At 44.7% G+C, this 20480-nt stretch overlaps 1 pseudogene; it reads right to left on the bottom strand.

Moving 5' to 3' along the window:
* Window positions 1-12908: 12908 nt before the first annotated feature.
* LOC114495727 lies at window positions 12909-13088 on the bottom strand (annotated as a pseudogene).
* Between the last annotated feature and the right edge of the window lie 7392 nt (window positions 13089-20480).

The raw sequence follows: 20480 nt of genomic DNA, 5'->3' as shown, positions 1-20480 counted from the left end.
TGGCATTGAGTGGGGAGAAACCAGGAATGCTACTAAAAATCCTACAATGCACAGCACAGCTTCCCCCCACTTGCACACACTCCGATAAAATATTATCTGACTCAAAATGTTCATGGTGCCCACACCATGAACTGCGTGCCAGAACCTGTGATCCAATCATTCGAATGGGATAAAAAGATTAGCTGTCCTCTTCTTTTACCATAATGAAGCTCTGTTATCTATAAATACTCAGCTTGCTAGAATGTGTTCCAGGCCTCGTGCAGACGTCGGGACCATTTATAGACAGGTGCATTTGCAAGAACACCAGTCAACCCTTCCCAAACAAGATCAAAATACACAGTATCGCCACCTCTCCTTAGCAGGCACAGATGTAATGTTACAGAAGATGCGTTGCACAATATGCTTTTTTTGAAGTCTTATTTCCCAGTGGAAGCTGGAGATGGTAAAAAAATGAAATCTATACACAAAGCTAGTGAGAAAAACAATTTGACGAGTGATGTCCAGTGCTAAAAATAAAGTAAGAGGGGTTAGTTTCCTAGTATTGAAGAGAATATAAGATGCTGTGAGGCAAGTTCAAGGTATCAGCATGACATTGTTGGAATAATGGATGTTCTGTGCGAGTGTGACATCATACCAGAAATAAAAGACCTGGAGATGTGTTAGGATGAGGTGTTTTGTTAGGTTTTATTCCTGGGCAGATATGGTAAGACCGACAGCTCAGAAGAGTGCTACCATTGAAAAGACTGTTCATTATTCATAGTTCTGTGGGGGAAGGAGCATGCCATGCCACACTGGGCCACATGGGGAAGCACCAGGGTCACTTAGGTGGCAGAAGAGGGCATGGGCAAGAGTCATTATTTCCATTTGAGTGGTAAGGAATGGGCGAGGCAGGGTAAGCAGGCTAAGCAGGTTTGGGATTGGCTAGCTTGAATAGTTTCGGCAGACTCTGGGGATAGGGGGTGTCCCTAGTTGCCTGGTCCCTGGTCGCAGGGTGATCCAGAAAAGTGGATAGTGGTCCAGGGTGTGAGAGCCCAATCAAGGGGGGGGGTGGTGTGGCGTGGGGCTCTGGACGGGTTGGTTTGCATTTGAAAAACACGCTAGACAAAGAGCCGTTTACTATTTCTAGGAATTGACTAACCGTGGAAGGGACAATCCCTTCAGCAAGGCCCCCAATGAGAAAACATCAGAATCCCGAAAATAAAAAGTGTGATTAATACACAAAGTGAGTGTCAGATGAGTGACAAAACATGTGAAATAGTAAACTCATTCCCGCTGAGTGTGTAGGGGCCCATGAAAAAGTGAGACCGGTACACGTCCAAGAAAAGCAAATGGAGCCGGGCAGAGTGGTGCTGTGTTCACGTGGCTGGGTCTGATTGTGGACAGACAAAACCAGGCAGGCACCCGAGCCCGTCAGTGGATGAGCGGATGAACAGAATGCGGCGCATCCACACAATGGAACACCATTCATCAATGGAAAGGAATGGAGACCCAATGCATACCACGCTGCAGATGAACCTCGAAAACAGCACATTGCATGAAAAAGGCCAAACAAAATGGTCACATATGTGTGTGATTCCATTTGTAGATCATGTCTAGACTCGGCGGATCTACAGAAACAGAAGGGGAATTGATGGCTGCCAGGGGCTGAGGGGAAGCGGAAAGGGGGAGTGATGGCTGATGGGTACAAAGTTTCTTTTGGGGGTGATGAAAATGTTCTAAAAGTAGAGAGTGGTGTTGGTTGGATAAGTCTATGAATGCACTAGAAAAATTGAACTGTACATTATAAAGGGTAAACTTTGTGGTATTGAAATATATCTCAATGAATCTGTTATAAAAATAATAATTATTATTATTATATAATACATAATATATTATTATTATTATTACAACACCCAGGCCGTGCAAGGGCCCCAAAGACACAGAGTGATGAGTTCATAGAGAGATTGGACAAGAAGGCAGGGCTCAGGGCTGGCAGTCAGCCAAGGGGAAGGGAAGGGAAGGGAAGGAAAGGGAAGGATGAGGCCTGCCCCCAGAGTACCTTCCACACTGTCTGGCTTGGGTAGTTGTATTCCACCCTAAGCTACATATTACTTTGAGAGTCAAAGGCTTTGATAGTCAAGAGCCTCCTATCAAGATACAAATACTCCTGGGAGAGTTATAAAACAGCAATCTCCTGAAGGCAGAAGAAAGTTGCAGAAGCTGCTGACCACCTGTGTCCAAATGTGTTAGCTCAGGTATGTGCAAAAACTGTTGTGAGCCTCAGCTCAGCCCTATGTGTGTGCACACTCATGTGTGTGTGTGTGTGTGTGTGTGCATAGGAGGAAGGGTGTGGGCTGTGCCTGACTGCAAACAGGCTGACCACAGGTGAGAGTGGGTGAAGGGAGAAAGATGTCCTAACCTGGGACTGAGGGAGGAGGGATTTTCAGCGAGACCCAGGAGGTGGAGGTAGATAGACAGTGGCAGAGACAAGCCTGCACAGCCCATGCTGACATCCCAAGCCTCTCTTCGCCCCACAGCACTGCCTGAGGCAGACACCCACGCCAGGATGGAACTCAGGTACAGAGTATAAAAGGCGTCAAGCAGGCTCACCGTAGAGCAGGACAGGTTGTGAAAGAACTCAGCAGGCACAGCATCACAAGCCAGGAGGTGTTCCAGGGCCCAGGCAGCCTCATACCCGGGAAGAGGAGGGTGCTGAGGACCAAGCAGGGGCGGTGAGCAGCAAGGTGGGTAGAGCGGGCTCCAGTCTCCCCCATCTCGGGCAGCTGCCTGTGGTTTGGTTCTGCACAAACTGAACGCAGGTAATGGAAGTACCGTGGCCAGCCCTCGCCTGCCTCAGTAGGAGGATTTGCACTAGGCAATCTGTTGTAAGCAGTGATTGCCAGTCCTGCCCCATGTCAACAAACATTCCTGAGGGTTGTAGGGGAGGAAAAAGAATTTCATCTCTACCTTTCTAGGTTCTTAGTTGACACCCACCCCTTCCCCATAATAAAAAGCAGATTAACAAGAGAAAAACCAACAGAAGTTTAATAACCTGTAGACCTCCTATATACATGGTTGAGACCCAAGAAAACTGAATAACTCCCCAGAGGGCCCAAGCCATCCCCTTAAATATCACCTCCAGCTAAAGACAAAAGATGCTGGAGTATGGGGCGGGGGCAGTTACGGGAGGTCAGCAGGAAGAGCACCATAAACAAGGGTGGTGCTTGTTACGTAGATTTAAGTCTGTGCCTTCTCCGTTGGTAAGAGTTTCTAGACATCTGGTCACCCTCCTCTTCCTGGTAGAAAGGGTTAGATACCCTGCCCTATAAGTGCAGTTTTCCTTTATGAGTGTACATTTTTCTTACAAGAGAGTAACTTCCACTCACTTTTCAGAGCTTTTCCTATGTCTGCTGTTTCTTAAAATAATAAGCCTAAAATAATCCTTACGCCAAAGAGACATATTTTAGGGGAGCAAATTCTGTTCCTCTTCAGGGTCTACCTGCCACAGGCACTGAGCACATGGAGAGATCAAAACGTGGTCCTTGAACGGAGCAGGGAGATGGTTCCGTCCTCATTTGGAAAGAAAGCAGAGGGATCTCCTCCTCTGATCCCTGCCACAGAACGACTTTCTCCTTTTAGATTTAGTGGGGCAGCGTTAACTCAGAGACCAGGGCGGGGGACTGAGCGTAAACAGTGTCACCACCTCCTATTTTATGAGCAGATGTTATCCTACAGGCCTGGAGAAACGGCACACAAGAAGGGAAAGGAAGGCACATCTGGAGAAACAGCTGTTTGGAAAAACAGGAAAGTCATCCTGTATCTGTGGCTCTCAACCTCAAGCGAGCCCACGAGGAACGCTCGCCGGCCCCATCCCCAGTGCCTCTCCTTCTGTGAGTTGGGGTGAAGCCGAAGTGTCTGCATTTCTCACAAGTCCCCCGTGACACTGATGCAGAGGCTGCCCATCCCGCAGCCAGATTTTAAGAGCCACCGTACTATTGTACGCTGATCTTATATCCTGCAACCTTGCTGAACTTACTAATTTTAACAGCTTTTTTATAGGTTTCGCTGGTTTTCTTCTAGATAATCACGTTGTGAAAACAGTTTTACTTCTGAAAATAAAAAGAGCCATCGTCCTAGATAAACTATCTCACCTGTTTTCGCAGCTCACCTGAGTGGATGGGTGACAGGAAGACACACACCGAGGGCTGAGAGGAAGGGCCCAGGATCGAAGAGGCTGGTAGGGGGGGAAACACGGGGAGAGATTCCATTGACAAACACAAACAGTCGAGTTATAATAGCAGCTAATAACAGGTAATGTTGATTTATTATGCACTTCCTATGTGCTAAGCACACTCTAAATGCTTTATGATTATCTCACTTAAACCACACATCAACCCTTTTGAAGGGGTGCTTTTTGTATCCCTTATTTATATATATAAGGAGGATAAGTAATGAGGTGGTGCCAAGATTCAAGTTCAGCTCAAGTTCCCACACCCTTAACCACTGTGCCCCACTGCTGGCAAAGGAAGCCAAAGCAACAACAGGAACATAGAAGCTAGAACCTTCTTTCCCTCATGAATCTTCCTGCCGGGTCCTCAGGTAAGCATCTCAACTTTGCAAACCAGTCTTCCGCAGAGAAGCAGATAAAAAGGAAATCATTTTGCTAGGGCTACCAAAATGAAGTGCCACAAACTCGGCTGCTTAAACAACCAAGAAGTGTGTTGTTTCCCGGTTCTGGAGAATAGAAGTCCAAGGTCAGGGTGTTGTCAGGGTTTGTTTCTTTTGTCAGCCATTGGAAAAAGTCTGTTCCAAGCTCCTTGCCCAGCGTCTGGTTGTTTACTGGAAATCTTTGACATTCCCTTGGCAAATAGACACATCATTTGATCTCTGTCTTCATGTTCATGTGACATTCTCACAATGTGCCTGTCCGTCTCCAAATTTCCCCCTTTTTACAGAGAAGTAGTCATACTGGATAGGAGCCCGCCTACTCCAGTCATACTGAGTTAGGAGCTTTGTCTTAACTAATTCCACCTGCATTAACTTTAATTTCAAATAAAGCCACATTCCAAGATACTCAGAGTTAGGGCCTCAACATTTGAATTTGATAGGGGGCCCAATTCCAGCCGTAAGAGGAAGCACAAATCTATCTGGAACCAAATCCAAATCTCTAGATCCTAAAGACATCAAACAGACTTCCTTGGGCAGGGCCAACCTGCCATACTGTGTACACTAAATAAGAAGCTCCCCTTTATCCAGGACTTCAGAAACTATCACCTATGATATATTGGGTTGCCCAAAAAGTCTGTATAGTTTTTTTCTGTGAAATAAAGACACATTTTTCATATTCACCAATAATTATTGATATGGGTATTTTGAGTATGTTGGCTATACTCATACCGTGTGACATAACATTGGTTGTTTGCAATTAATGTCTCAATTTGAGCGCTATCAACTTCAACTGGTCTACACGACCATGGAGCATCGTCCAGCAAGAAATCTCCAGCACAAAACTTCACAAACCATTTTTGACATGTTTGATCAGTCACAGCAGCTTCTCCATACACTGCACAAATTGGGATTTTTTTTTACATTTCATTTGCAGTTTTACCTTCTTGAAATAATAAGCCATAATATGCCAAAATTGTTGTGTATTTACTTCTATCTTCAATATTAAAATAACTACACAAAAACTCACCAATTTTGATAAGCTTTTTTATAATGCACCCTGATATGACAGCTGTCACAATACAATCTAACAAAATTGTTTCAAATGAAGTTAAAGACAACTAAGCACTACTGGAACTATCTTATGGAAAAAACCAAATGAACTTTTTGGCCAAACCAATAGAACAACAAGAAAAAAAGTAAGAGTATGTTAAGTGAATTTTATAATGAGAAGTCTTTTTTTCCTAACACTTACTTTCAACTTTAATGTTTCTCTTTCAGATGTATGTACCATCCAACTATAAGGTAGGAATGCAGCAATTCAGGTGAAAATGATCTTTTGGTACCTGCCACTTGCCAGGGTGTAAATCTCTTCTCTTTGAACAGCATTCAAATAAAAGCTGCTTTCATTATTGGAGAGCAAGGAATTAGAGACGATGGATGTGAAGATTTCTCAGAACAAAGGTCGAAGAAGTAAAACAAAGAGAGCTGATGTTCTGTATCAAACTGCCCGAGAAAGACATAGTAACCTACAGATTCAGTTATTAGAGATTTTCTCCCTTCCTTCCACCGCTCTGTGCAGGATGTGCCCAGTGGAGAAAAACGCAGTATCTGAAATCTGTGAGACATTCCTGTGACCAGGGATGGGAGGGACCACCTTCCTTTGGGCACAGAATGCAGTACCTTAATTAATTGCGGAGACAACAGTGAGGACGTTCTTGAGAATGCCAATTCACATCCGAGGCAGAATTCAATTTGGTGTAATGTATATCATCCTTGTTTAGAGAGGGGAAGGCAAAGAGACTTGGACCCCAGCCTTTGCTGTGAATACCTCATTCATCCTTTTCTTTATGCACTGTTTATTGGACTCTTAGGATGTGCCAGGCATTGTGAAAGCAGTGAGTGAGAAAGTCAGATTTAACCAGCTCCTCCTCTCCTGGAGCTCTGCGACCTTCAACAAGTACTTTTCTTCATGCATTAGTTTCTCAGCCGGGATAAAAATAGAAAATTGAATTTCCCTAAGGAATTCAATTCAATTCCAACAAACATCTACCCGGCCCTTCGTTTGGTGCCAGACAGTGTGCTCAGGGACAGCCGTCTAGCGAAGAAGACAGGGGGGTGGGAGCTGTGGTGAGTTAGACGAGCCCCCTGCCTCGGAGAACCAGAAGTAGGGCAGGGAGGGCGCACATGTAGGTGACTGAGGTCGGTGTGCAAGGGAGAGGCACAGGCACCGAGCAAAGAAGAGACTTCGTCTGAGTGCTGAGGGAGAGCAGCACAAGTCCCCAGGAAAGTGATCCGCACCCTTTGTGCTGGTCCTTGGAGGAAGGGATGCCTCCTCTGGTAAAGAGTGGAGGAAGGGCAGTCCCGTGCCAAGTGGGAGAGAAAGGCCCACAACAAACACGGCGCTCCTCAGCAGCGCGGCGTCTGTCCCCCAGGCCTTTGGTCTGTGCTCAGGAACTCAGGCCTGCAGCGCAGAGGGAGTCGGAAACAGCTGGGCTCCGGGAGCCCCAGAGAAGTCCAGATGAGGCAGTACTTGGAAGTTAAAGTAGTGACATGGGGCAGGGGTGGTGAGAAAGAGCATGTCACCTCAAGGGGACAGCCACTGCTCAGCTCAGCCCAGTTGTGGCCTCGCAGGAAAGCTGGAGCAGCCAGATTCAGGGATTTTTTCAGCGAGGCTACAATATACACACATTAATGGGGAGCTGAATAGGCTGCACCAAAATGTGCCGCTGTGGTGCGTGAATCATTTTGAGCTGAAAGCAGTCTAGACTCAGCAGACTCAAGAAAGACTTTTCTCTCTCCCTTAGTTGCCTGAAAGAATTTAGAAGGGCTGGGCAGAAAGAGATCTACTACCCAGGAGAGCTGATTATCTGAAAAACTTACCTGCACAGCCGGGCAAACCTCTAGTTGCCGAACCTCTGCTGCCACTGTCCTGTGACTCCCTCTCCGCTTTGCAGGCCCAGACCCCGTGTCCCTCCTCAGCTCGGGATGGCATTTAAGTCTCCATTGCCCGACTGCCCCTTGAGTGCCATACCTTTGGGGCTCCTGTTCATATGAAATTAAGTTCATTTTTCCTCTGTTAATCTAGTCTATATCAATTTAATTGAGACCTGTCCCCCTACCAAAAAAAAATCCTAGAAGGGGAGAAGAGAACATTTTTCTACCCCTATAACCTATACACGCTTACATTTTAAACTTTTTTCTCAGTGTTAAACGTCATTAACACATTGTGCCGGGCAAACAAAACACATCTGTGCCCGTGGACCAACGTCAGACAGACCCACAGGCCACCTCACTGTGCGTCAAGAGGACACTGAGGCTGCAAGAGGAAGGTAACTCACAGGGGCCACAACTAGTACATGTGGGGGCTGGGGTTCCACTCTTGGTCTGTTTGCCCCCAAAGTCAGGCTTGTGGAAGGGCTGGGTGAAGAAAGGAAAACCACTCTGATTGTGGAGCTGGGAGTCGTGGAGGAAAGAGTCAAGAAGCTGTGAGGGCACGAACAGGGCAAAGAGTCGGCAATCTTGGGATCAGAAAATCTATCAGAAGAATATTTTTAGATGATTAAGAAATACACGCATGCACTCACATGTGAACGGGGGCCAGAGGAAGTGGCAAGGGTGAAAACACTACATCTTTGCTGTTGAAAGAGACCGAGGACCCAAAAAGGAATCCTTGGAGTCATCACAACGGAGGACACTAAATTCTAGCAGGTCACTACTCAATAGCGGCTACAAATACTAAAATGAAAATTGACTACCAGTTAAAGAAAAACACCAACCTGACTAAAATAAACCTAAAAAACAAAAAAGAAACTGAATTCTGGACTTTCCACACCCAACCTGTCCTTCAAGCCATAATTTGTTCCCATTAATAATTGAAACAACAACCTCCAGGCATATCAAAGAACCTGGGAGTGTAGCTCGGCCCTGTGGGGTCCCGCAGGTGAACATTTGCACAGGTCAGAGTAAAGGGCATTCCCAGCAACCTCCTCTGTTCTCCAGAGAGAACCCAGGGCCCTGCAAAGGTGAAACAACAAGCCCACGCCCACTTTCACTGTCTCTGTGTGTGTGTGCACGTGTGAACACGTACATGCGTGTGTGATCTGTTAGGTGTATGATGCAAGGTGGGGGGAAAGTGGGGAGGACAGAAACTTACTGAGAGAAAGTAAAATAGATATTTCGATCTAATGTAATCTTTCAATTACTTTCCTTTTTGCTAAAGCCATTCCCATTGGACGACCGAATGACACAGCTATTCTTGGATTACACCATAAAAGAACTTTTTGATTGAAAATGTGTATTCTTTTCAAGAATAGGGGGGAAAGCCACCTATTTAGATGCTGGGCATAAAGCCATTAAGGCTGAAGACACAGCAGGATGTGCTTTACTGAGCAGGAACGGAAGGCTGTCTTTGTCAAGCCTTCCCCATGGCTCTTCACTGGGCACCCTCCCCTCAGCGATTCGGTGCAAATGAGGCTCTGAAAGGTTCTCAGGGGAAGGTTCACAAAAGCCACAAAGCTCATCTCTTCACTCAGACTGATACACACCAGGTAGTAAGGAGCTTCCTCGGATGGATTCACGGGAAATAAAAGGGAAAATAACTTCGTCTTCAACATTTGTGAAAGGCCAGGGCTAAAAATCTTCCAGGGCACCCCAGGCGACAACCCAGCTTCCCTCTACAGGTGTCCTCCTCTTCCATAAATGGTCGCTTCAGAGCCTGCTCTGTATGAAGTTAAAAAGCAGCAACCCTTCGCTCGAGGCAGTTCTCTGGAGGGGAGAAGGAGGAGGGGTGAGAAGGAATGGAGCTTTGGACCCAGGGGACAAAATGAAGCAAGGCTGGCTGGTGACCCACCCCTCCGAGCTTTCCCCACCTGGGCCAGGCTCACTGTGTCCTGAAGGTGTTCTTTCCTCCCACCTTCAAGAAGACTGTTTTTCTACTTGACACCTACTTTTAAAGCCCTGCCCCGCAACACGCTGCATGCTCAAGTCCAAAAGTTCATTCAGTTCACTTTCCGAATGCCTCTGTGGCACATCTGCTTGAGCACCTGCGTCAGGTGCGGGCACCCGGGCTGTGAACCCGCCCAAACTTACTAAGTATTGGGTTGGCCAAAGAGTTCGTTTAGTTTTTTCCTTATGATGGCTATAGTAGCACTGAGTTGTCTTTAACTTCATTCGAAACAATTTTGTTAGATTGTGTGTGTCAGCTATCAGTGTGCATTTTTTAAAAACTTATCAGCCCCGGCTGGTGTGGCTCAGTGGATTGAGCACCAGCCTGTGAATCAAAGGGTTGCCAGCTCGATTCCCAGTCAAGGCAGGTGCCTGGGTTGCAGGCCAGGTCCCCAGCATGGGGTGAGTGAGAGGCAACCACACATTGATGCTTCTCTCTCTCCCTTTCTCCTCCCCTTCCTCTCTCTAAAAATAAAGAATTTTTTTTTACACTTATCAAAATTGGTGAATTTTTGTGTAGCCATTTTAATATTGAAAATGGAAGAAAATATGCAACATTTTCAGCATATTATGGTTTATTCTTTCAAGAAAGGTAAAAATGCAACTGAAATGCAAAAAAAAAAAAGATCTGTGCAGTGTATAGAGACAGTGCCATGACTGATCAAATGTGTCAAAAGTGGTTTTCTAAGTTTCTTGGCACTGTGGATATTTTGGCCAAATAATTCTTTGCTGTGGGGCTGCTGTATGCATTCGAAGTTGTTTAGCAGCGCCCCTGGCCTCTACCCACTAGAAGTCAATAGCGGGAGATAGCCAACATACTGAAAATACCCAAATCAATAAAGTTATTGATAAAAATGAAAAATGTGTCTTTCATTTTGCAGAAAAAATGTAACAGACATTTTGGCCAACCCAATACTAGGAGTAAGAAAGGCTTGTGCAGTGAGTGGGGCAAGGGAAGGACAAACAGCGACTTTCAGGCAGAGACGGACAGGATTTCCAGGGGTGGGGAACTGGGTTCTCCCAGCACAGGCCATGAGGGAGCTGGGGTGTGTGCACAGACTTGACCCGCCCGGACTCACGAGGGGCTCAATCGTCCTCACTTTGCGTTTCCTCTTTCCTTTCTGCCCAGTGGCTTGTATGTGTGTGTGTGTGTGTGAGAGAGAGAGAGAGAGACCCCCAAAAAAGTCCTGTCGGGAAACAAGGGAAGGGCAGAACAAGGCGTTTCTTTGTAACCAAGAAGAGAGTATACATGGATAAGCATAAATGAAATGGGAATTTGTATCCTTCAAACGTGTATTTCTAAATTACATTATAAAGAAGTGAGTAGGATATGCAGTGCAAACGTTCACATTTCATTTTCAGCCTCGAGCTCCCCGGGCATGAACAAGCCTGGGTCAGCTCTCTGCTTGGTGCTTGTTCCTCACGCCTGCAGTCCCTCTCTGCTTTTTTATTACATGTCTGTTTATTTTCTTCAGGAAACTCACCTTTCTTTTCACAGCAAACTATCCATGTTTCCTTCTTTCTCCAGTCTGCTAATTCTTTTTCCCAAATATTAGAAAAGATCTTTATCAGAAAAGTTGATTAGATTTGTTTATCAAATGAAAAAATATCTATTTTCCAAGTGTAAAACAAAGCATCATATGAAAACTGTTATTTGGGAAAAATAGAATTATCCGATCTGGATCTGTGTAGCATATCTTCTACTGCTGTTTACTTCGAGGAGAGAGATAAACTCGGCCATGACTACCTGAAAATTTTTCTGGGAAAATATTTTCCTGTTCTGAAAGGATTTTGACAAACAGCATTTTAAAGGTAAAGTTGAACCACGCTGTAGGTCAAACCCAGCTAAACATCCACAGTTTGATAAGACGAAATTTAATACGAGAAGACGGAGGAAAGTGCCATTACTTTCCTGCCTAGTTACAATGAAAAGTCTACTCACACGGCACACTTCAAATGGTGAATCTCAGGCCATGTAAATTATGTCTCAGTGTAACCAACTGAGTGTTTGTATTCCCCCAAAGTTCACATGTTGAAATCCTACCCCTCAATGTGGTCTCTTTTTTTTAAAGACTTTATTTATTTATTTTTTAGAGAGAGAGGAAGGGAGGGAGGAAAAGAAACATCAATGTGTGAGAGAAACATCTATCAGTTGCCTCTCACACACCCCCAAACAGGGACCTGGCCTGCAACTCAGGCATGTGCCCTGACTGGGAATTGAACCAGCAACCTTTCTGTTCGTGGGATGACACCCAACCCACTGAGCCACACCAGTCAGGGCTCAATGTGGTCTTTTGGAGATGATACAATTACATGAGGCCACAAGGGTGGCGTCCTCATGAATGAGATTAGTGCCCTGGTGGAGTAAAGAGAGAACTTGCTCCCCCTCTCTGCTCTCTGCCATGTGAGGATACAGGGAGAAGGAGCTGGTCTGCAAGAAGGCCTTCGCCAGAACTCAGGACTCGACCTTGCTAGTAGTGCCCTGATCTCCGACTTCCCGCCTCCAGGACTGTGAGAAAATTTCACGTTTATAAGCCATCCAGTGTATAGTGCTTTGCTGAATGACTAAAACATTCAATAAAGCTGTTACAAATTCTACTTGCATCATTTATTCATGACTATTTTCAAAACACTAATCCATAATTTATAGGTGGCAGAGCTTACTGAGGTTCCATGAAGCTAAATGACAGAGCTGACTCATCCAGAGGAGAGGCAAAAACCAGCCACGCCGAAAAGCTCAGACCTGCTCTTCCTGGCTCTGTCCCCTAGTCCACAAGACTTGGGGTGTCAAAGGGCCCCATCCTTTCCCGGGGTTTGCAGCTCTCCTAGGTGGGAGGATAATTAAACCAAGGCCACAGAAGTTTATAGAGAAAGAGCCAGAAACTAAAGTCCATGGTCTCAACTGATTCTTTCTCCGTGGTAAGTTAACCATTAACCTGCAGCCAAACAAGGACTTTGTCTTTTTCTCTGACCCTTCCCTCTTCTGCTGGGACACAACTGCTTCTCCCACGGGCGCTCTCCCAGCCTGCCCTGTTAACTCTATCAGACAGCAGCCTCCCTGGGGCAATCCAGCCAACCCCAGTGCCCGTGCTGGGAGAGAAAAAACTGCACAGCACTGGCAGGCACAGCACGAAAGCCTCCAGTGCGCCGTCCACCGCACTGCCACCGCCCTGTGGGCCGTGCAGAGTGACTGCAGCCCCGGCAGCACAGGATCCACTAAAGCCACAGGAAACCGTCTAAGAGGCTTCTCAAACTTGAACTCTCACCAGACCTGATTAAAAGGCAGATTCTGATCTTTCGGTCTGGGGTGGGCTCTCAGGAAGTCGTGATGCTGCTGGTGCAAGGACCACACTTTAAGGAGCAAGGCTCCAGGGCAACGCTGTTCAATAGAAATGTTGAGATACGCACATACGTACGTTTACGTTTGCTGGTAGCTACATTTAAACTGATGGGCACAGATACTACACTTGATCTTCACCAAAAGGCCGAGAAGCGACGTCAGTAACTGCATTAAAAAAGCCAAAAGACACTGATAAAATGAATGTTGAGAAGACATTTGTATTTAACGCAGTCATGCAAAATATCATCATTTCAATATGTAACAAATATAGGGATTTACTTACAAGGTCTTTTACTTTCCTTCTTTCATACTAGGTACTTGAAATCTGGTGTGTCCTCTACGCTCACGCGCATCTCAGTTCCGACCAGACACGTTTCGGCGCTCAGCAGCCCCGTGTGACCGGCGGCTGGAGTCCGCGACAGCACAGGCCTCCCAAGTGGCTCTCTAACGCCTGGCCGGACTCATCGGCGGCAGCCAACGCCACGGGGAGTTACTCTCCTCATCCCACTGTGCTTTCCTAGTGAGAGGTCTACTGGAGGTCATGGGGACAAGAAATGGGGACAAGAAACATCCTGAATTTGAAGGTCTGCTTATCCGAAACAGGGAGGGGCATGATTCCAAGAGGCGAAGAAGGGCATCTGCGATCGGGAGCCTTCTAACAGGGAATCCGGCAGGCACGCAGGGAAGTGAGGGGATCACGCCAGGTCTGGTGGGGAAGGGCAGGGCAACGAAGAGGACTCGTAACTTCTCCATTGCTCACTGTCCTTCACGCCTCGCCCCGCACCTCCGTCCCCCAGCGGGTGCTGCTTGGGTCTGTGCCCCACACCCTTAGGTCACAGCCAAACCCACCAATCCTGCGGCTTGAATTTAGAATAAAAAGTGAAGTCAAAGATGAAAAGAAGGAAATTAAAGAAAAAATAAAATAGAGAAAAGTGAAAGTCAGGCAAGTGGGTTAAGCTAAAAGAGTCCCCCCCCCCCCCCCCCCACCCCCGCCACACACACACGCAAAGAAAACCTCTTCTAAACACTTAACCTCTATTTTCTTTCTCACTTCCTCACTCTTGGTTCCATACCAGGCGAAACACAGGATGAATACTGGAGATTTACATTTCCTGCCTCGTCCGAGAGACAGGAGGGGGCTTGGGCTTGGAGCCACAGCAGGAGCCCCGCCAAACCGGCAGGATTGGGCCGCTCCTGACTCTTCTACGGAACTCGGCGTGGAAGTCACAGAGCTGCAGGACCCAGCTTCAGACCGTCTTCCAGGCAGAGATTCTTTCAGAAACCAGCACAACCAACCTGCCCTTGAAATCTTCCAGACAGAGTTCTCTACTTCAAGAAGACATCCTTGCCCTGGCTGGCGTAGCCAAGTGGACTGAGCGCGGGCTGCGAACCATAGTGTCGCAGGTTCGATTCCCAGCCAGGGTACATGCCTAGGTTGCAGGCTATAACCCCCAGCAACCGCACATTGATGTTTCTCTCTCTCTCTCTCTCTCTCTCTATCTCCCTCCCTTTCCTCTCTAAAAATAAATAAATAAAATATTTTTAAAAAGTTAAAAAAAAGACATCCTTTTCCACTTTTAAGAAATATTACAAAGTTGAAATTATTTCTATGAAGTTGAAATTTACCTCCATTTAATGGTCATCTACCAATCCAAGTCCTATCTTTCAGAACGACATGAAACCCATGTCATCCCTGATCTTTAAATAACTGAAAAGAGCTGTTCCGGCCTGACTCATCCTGTTTAAATCTGCCAACTCCTTTACATCAATCTGAGACCAATATAGATACTGTTAGAATTGTCCAGAAAGAAGATTACTTAAACAAACTGTAGTGCCTTCATGCAATGAGTTATTATGTAGCCATTTAAAAAAATGATGTAGAGCCCCAGTTGGTGTGGCTCAGTGGTTGAGTGCCAGGTTGAGTGCCAGCCTGCGAACTAAAAGGTTGTGGGTTCAATCCCCAGTCAGGGCAACTACCTGGGTTGCAGGCCAGGTCCCCAGTTGTGTGGTGTGTGTGAGGCAAACACTGGGTGTATCTCTCACCCATCAATATTTCCTCCCCTTCTTTTTCCCTCCCTTCTCCTCTCTCTAAAAATAAACAAATAAATATTTTAAAAATCATTTCAAAAATATATCTTCTAAAAAATGATGTAGATGTAGATTTTTTGACATTAAAAGATTTTCACCATGTGTTACATGAATAAAAGGCAGGCTAGAAAAAACATGTATAGTACAGTCCCATTTTTAAAAAATATATAAGTATAGATATACAATGAAAAAAGTCTTGAATGCACATTAAAATGTCACAGAGGCTATTTATGGATGAAAGCGTTACAAATATGTTAGTCTTTTGGCTTAACTGCATTTTCTAATTCTTATTTTATAAGGACATGTTGTGCTTGTATAATACAGTTAAATAATGATTTATATAAATAAATTATAACCAATCTTCATAGCAGATAGTCTAATGACAAATCATTAGTTCTTCATTCATTCATTCATTCAATGAATGAGCACCTACTATATGCCAGGCACTGGTCTAGGTGCTGGGGTACAGTAGTGAGTAGGCAATGGCCCTATAGCGTCTCCTCAGAAGCTCATGTTCTGAGACAATCACAGGGCCTTTGTGGAGACAAACCCCGCTTACCAGAATGCCAGGGTGGAGCCATTCCCCTACACCACGGTGCACTTAAAGAGTCTTTTGGGAAAGATTACAAAGGAGAGAGAGGAATAGCATGCAGAAGTCAGTAAAAAATAGCCAAACGGGCTCTCCGATTAGGAAGCTGAACCACTGATTTAGCAAGGGTAGGAAGTCACACAGGCAGTATCAGTTCATTGAGGTGGGATCTATCATGAACAAGTAGCTAATGAAAAGCTTTTGGACACAACCTACAGGAGAGCCCAGAGCATCCCCAGAGCACAAATATGGAAATGCTACTTTAGATCAGCAAAAACAAAAGCAGAAGAACTTCAGTGTTTCAGAACAAAGAATGCTCAAAAGCAAACAAACAAAATAACCAAATACCCTGAAAAAACTATTATTTTGTGTGAATATGCATTTGAAGATTTGCTAGAAGATGGAGGTGTAGGTAAATGCAGTACATGAATCCTCCCATAACCTCGTCAAAATTACAGCTAAACTACGTAACAACCAACATTCAGAACTGCCTGAATTCTAACTCAACACAAGTCTTACAACTAAGGATACAAAGAAGCCACATCCAGACTGTTAGGAGGGGCAACGATGTGGAAGGGGCTGGTCCCTCACCCACGTATGGTAGTTGAAAATCAAGAGGCATATCTAGGCTGAAGAGACCCCCCCACAGAGGAGTGAGGGGTCCCAGCCCCTCACCAGCCCCACCCTCCAGTCAGGATTCCAGTGCCAGGAAGAGAAGTCCCCATGACTTCTGGCTGTAAAAACCAGCAGGGATTGAAGCTGAGGGACATGGAGGGCTTCTGGAGTCCCAGGCATTTTTCTTATAGGGCCTAGGCACAGACTTACTTGGACTTACTCCCTCTGAGCCCCAGGATTGGGGCAGAAGCTCAAAGGGCACTAGGGACATATAGGGGAGAACCAAAGTGTCTGGTTTCAGGGTGAGAGCAGGAGGGGCAGCTTTCCCCAACACAGAAGTGCTGGCAGAGGCTACTGTTCCTTTTCTGAGCCCTCCCCCAACAGAGCCAGCAGGTAGGCACCATATCTGAGTGTCCATCATCCCTACTAACACCATTAGCCCCACTCTGGTAATTCCCTGAGACCCTGTTCCACCCAACATGTGGGCCCACTCAAGCACTTTTGCATACAAGTGGCCTCTCTTGGCTCATTCTTCAGACTTTCCTAAAATCTCTTAAACAAGCAGCATCTGGCCTTGGCATACCCCATACCTCTCACCAAGTGGCCCCAGGTGTGGTACTAGCAGCAGCTGGTCTTGGTTTGCAGGTTGGCCTCTCCTGAGCACATCCAAGCCCAGCACAAATAGCAACCATTTGCAAATCGCTTTGTAGCCCATGCTGAGTGACCCCAGACAGAACACAGGCAGCAGCTGACCACGGACCTTGACCTGAACTTCACAGGAGGCCCCAGAACCAGCTCACAAGGTGGACAACTTCAGACCACATCAGAGTATTGCACAACCACCTCCACAAACAACACACTCAAGGGGTGAATTCAGTGGGCACCAGAATCCCACTGAAGTAAGTCCTGCTCCATAGGGTGGGCTCCTGCACAGCTGATCCTCCACAGTGGTCAAAGCCAATCTGTGTAGCCAACTGGCTTAGGGTAAATCCCTCCTTTTGATGTGCCAATAGGAATCAAGCCTCAGCTACAACAGGTAGATATACACAGCCCACATAGTTAGGGGGTGCGCCTGGAGAGCCCAGCTTGAGTGATTGGGGAGGCTGTGCCACTGGCCCCTAGAGAACAGCTTCTACATATGCCACTCTACCAAACTCAGGAAACATAGCTCTACCTAATACATAGGAACAAACACAGGGAGGCTGCCAAAATGAGGAGACAAAGAAACCTGGCCCACATGAAAGATCAGAACAACACTCCAGAAAAAGAACTCAACAAAATGGAGACAAGCAATCAACTAGATGCAGAGTTCAAAACACTAGTTATAAGGATGCTCAATGAACTTAGGGGGAGAGTAGGGGAACTTAGTGAGAACTTCAACAAAGAGATAGGAAACATAAAAACAGAACTAGAAAATATAAAAAAGAACCAGTCAGAAATGAAACATACACTATAGAGAATCAACAGTGGAGTAGATAAAGCAGAGGACGAAATCATAGATTTGAAAGTTAAGGAAGCAGAAAACACCCTATCAGAACAGTAGAAAAAAAATACAGCAAAGTGAGGATAGAATTAGGAGCCACTAGGACAACTTCAAGCATACCAACATTTGCATCATAGGGCTGCCAGAAGAAAAGAGAGAGCAAGGAACTGAAAACCTATGTGAAAAAAATAATGATGGAAAACTTTCCTAACATGGTGAAGGAACTAAACATACAAGTCTAGGAAGCACAAAGATTCCCAAACAAGATGAACCTAAGGAGGCCCATACCAAAAACACATCATAATTAAAACATCAAAGTTAGAGACAATGAAAGAATCTTAAAAGCAGCAAGAAAAAAGCAGTTAGTTACCTACAAAGGAGTTCCCATAAGACTGTCGGCTGATTTCTCAACAGAAACTTTACAGGCCAGAAGGGTGTGGCAGAAAATATTCAAGTGATGAAAAGCAAGGACCTACAACCAATATTACCCAGCAAAGCTATCATTTAGAATAGGACATATGAAGAGCTTCCCATGCAAGAAAAAAGCCACCACCAAACCAGTTTTGCATAAAATGTTAAAGAGTCTTCTTTAAAAAGAAAAAAAGATTAAAAAATGAATAATGAAATGGCAATTAATACGTATCTATCAACAACTAAATCTAAAAATCAAGAACGATGACCTAGCAGAACAGAAAAGACTCATGGATACAGAGAACATTTTGACAGTTGCCAGATGGAAGGGGCTTCGGGGATGGGTGAAAAAGGTAAAGAGATTTAAAAGTACAAATTGATAGTTACAGAATACTCATGGCGATGTATAGTACAGCATAGGGAATATGGTCAGTAATATTGTAATATCTACACATGGTGTCAGATGGTATTAGATTCATCAGGATGATCACTTAGTAATTTATATAAAGTCTAATCAATGTTTTGTACACCTGAAACATATAATATAGTAGCTCAACTGTAATTGAAAAAAATTTTTTAAGTTAAAAGAGTTTCTGTCATAGTATGATGCTCTTTAATTACTGTGCTCAAAAGATTTGGGTAGGATTTGGATCTTCCTAATCCTCCAGACCCTACAAAGCTAGAATTTGGTGGAACGAGGAACAAAAAGTATGATTTAAAAAATAGGGTGAGAAGATCCAAAACAGTTTTTTTGCTTATAGTCTATACTTCGTAGTAAAGACACTATTTTCAAAACAAAAATAAAAGTTATGATTTTATATCTGGAAGAAATCTTGGAGGTTACATAGCATGAATATTTTTGAAACATGTTTAATTTGTAGCTCCAGAACTCACTGTTCAAACAAAAGCCGAAAGGGAAGGGGAAATCTGGACCCCGACAGTCTACCCCGCTCCCTCTTAGAATCCCACCCCACCGGTCAGAGGGACCTGGAGAACGCTCACACGAAGGTTGGAAACCACTCGTCCAGCTTCATTCTCTCAGTTTACAGATAAGGAAACTAAGGTCCAGAAGGGTAAGGTTATTTTGTCAAGGTTAAACTTCTCTTTTAGTTTAAAGAACCATTTTGCTCTCCTAAGCATTTTTTCACAGTATGGTAAGTGCTCCTAGTCAATTACTCATTTCTAAATTGCTACACACGTTTTGGTTTGCAAAAAAAAACCCAAAAAAACAAAAAACTGCACCAGGAAGAAATTGTTCCAAAACAAAACTGAGGCTTTTAGAATTCCACTGATCTGAGGCTGAAATTATGCTTTTAAAAACCGTATTTTTTTCTTATTAGATTAGTTCTTTGGCATCAAAGAATAGCTTCCATTCTTAGTAACTTAAGCATTATTTTATCAGAAATTTAGGAATATGTGACTTTAATGTTTCACTGTATTTTCTAGCAAGATTTTTATTTAGTCTTAGACCCAAAATACTTCCCAAAGGACAGCATATCCAATTTAGCAATTTATGTCAACAAGAAAATATAACTAATTAATATGAATCAGATTTACTGCCAACTTTTCAGGAATAAATTTATTTTGTCAAGTAGCCTGTTAATTAAACAGGAGTATGATAAGAGAAACAAATGATGATAACACAAATAAATTAGATCCCGAAGTTTATTATTTCAGAGAGAAATGTAGCCACGAACAGAAGAACATGATACACTTTTAATGCCAAAATTCAAATGCAATTTTGGCACTGCTATTCCATCAGTACATAAAAAATAAGTAAAACAAAAAAAAAGGCACTGCACGGGATACACATTCTGGGTGATTAATATTCTGCACGTATGTGGAGGGAGACAGGACATGGATAAGTGAAATGCTGGCAATCCAGCATATGTTGTGACAAACGAGTATTAGAGGCAAGATCACCAGTTGTGAATATTAAGACATATGTGAAGGTTGCTTGTCTTCTCCCTACCCCAAGAAATCAGATATAATGTTTGGCTTCTCCTAGCATCCCAAGGGGCAACCATTTTTGGAGGTTCTGCTACATGTATTGGGTCGTCATCTTAAGCAAGGATTTTCAAAAGGCAGGTGCTTCCCCTAATGTGGCTTGGCCTTCCTGAGGAGGCACAGGGCATAGATAAATAAAAGCCAGGGAAGAACATGCTGCATCAGATTGGTGCCACAGGCGATGAGAGCTGCTGAGGAAAAGTGGCGGAGGATTTCTCTGGAGAGGGAAGTTTTCTTGAAGGTAGGCTGGCTTCCAAGTAGGCTTGAAAGAAGGTAGTCCTCACAGCACGCGCTGTCTCAGGTCCAGACTGGACCACAGGGGTACACACAGAAATGTGTGCAGTGCAGGCAAGTTC

This window comes from Phyllostomus discolor, chromosome 4 (genome assembly GCF_004126475.2).
Source record: "Phyllostomus discolor isolate MPI-MPIP mPhyDis1 chromosome 4, mPhyDis1.pri.v3, whole genome shotgun sequence".
NCBI lineage: Eukaryota > Metazoa > Chordata > Mammalia > Chiroptera > Phyllostomidae > Phyllostomus > Phyllostomus discolor.
This window is presented reverse-complemented; position numbering and strand designations above follow the sequence as displayed.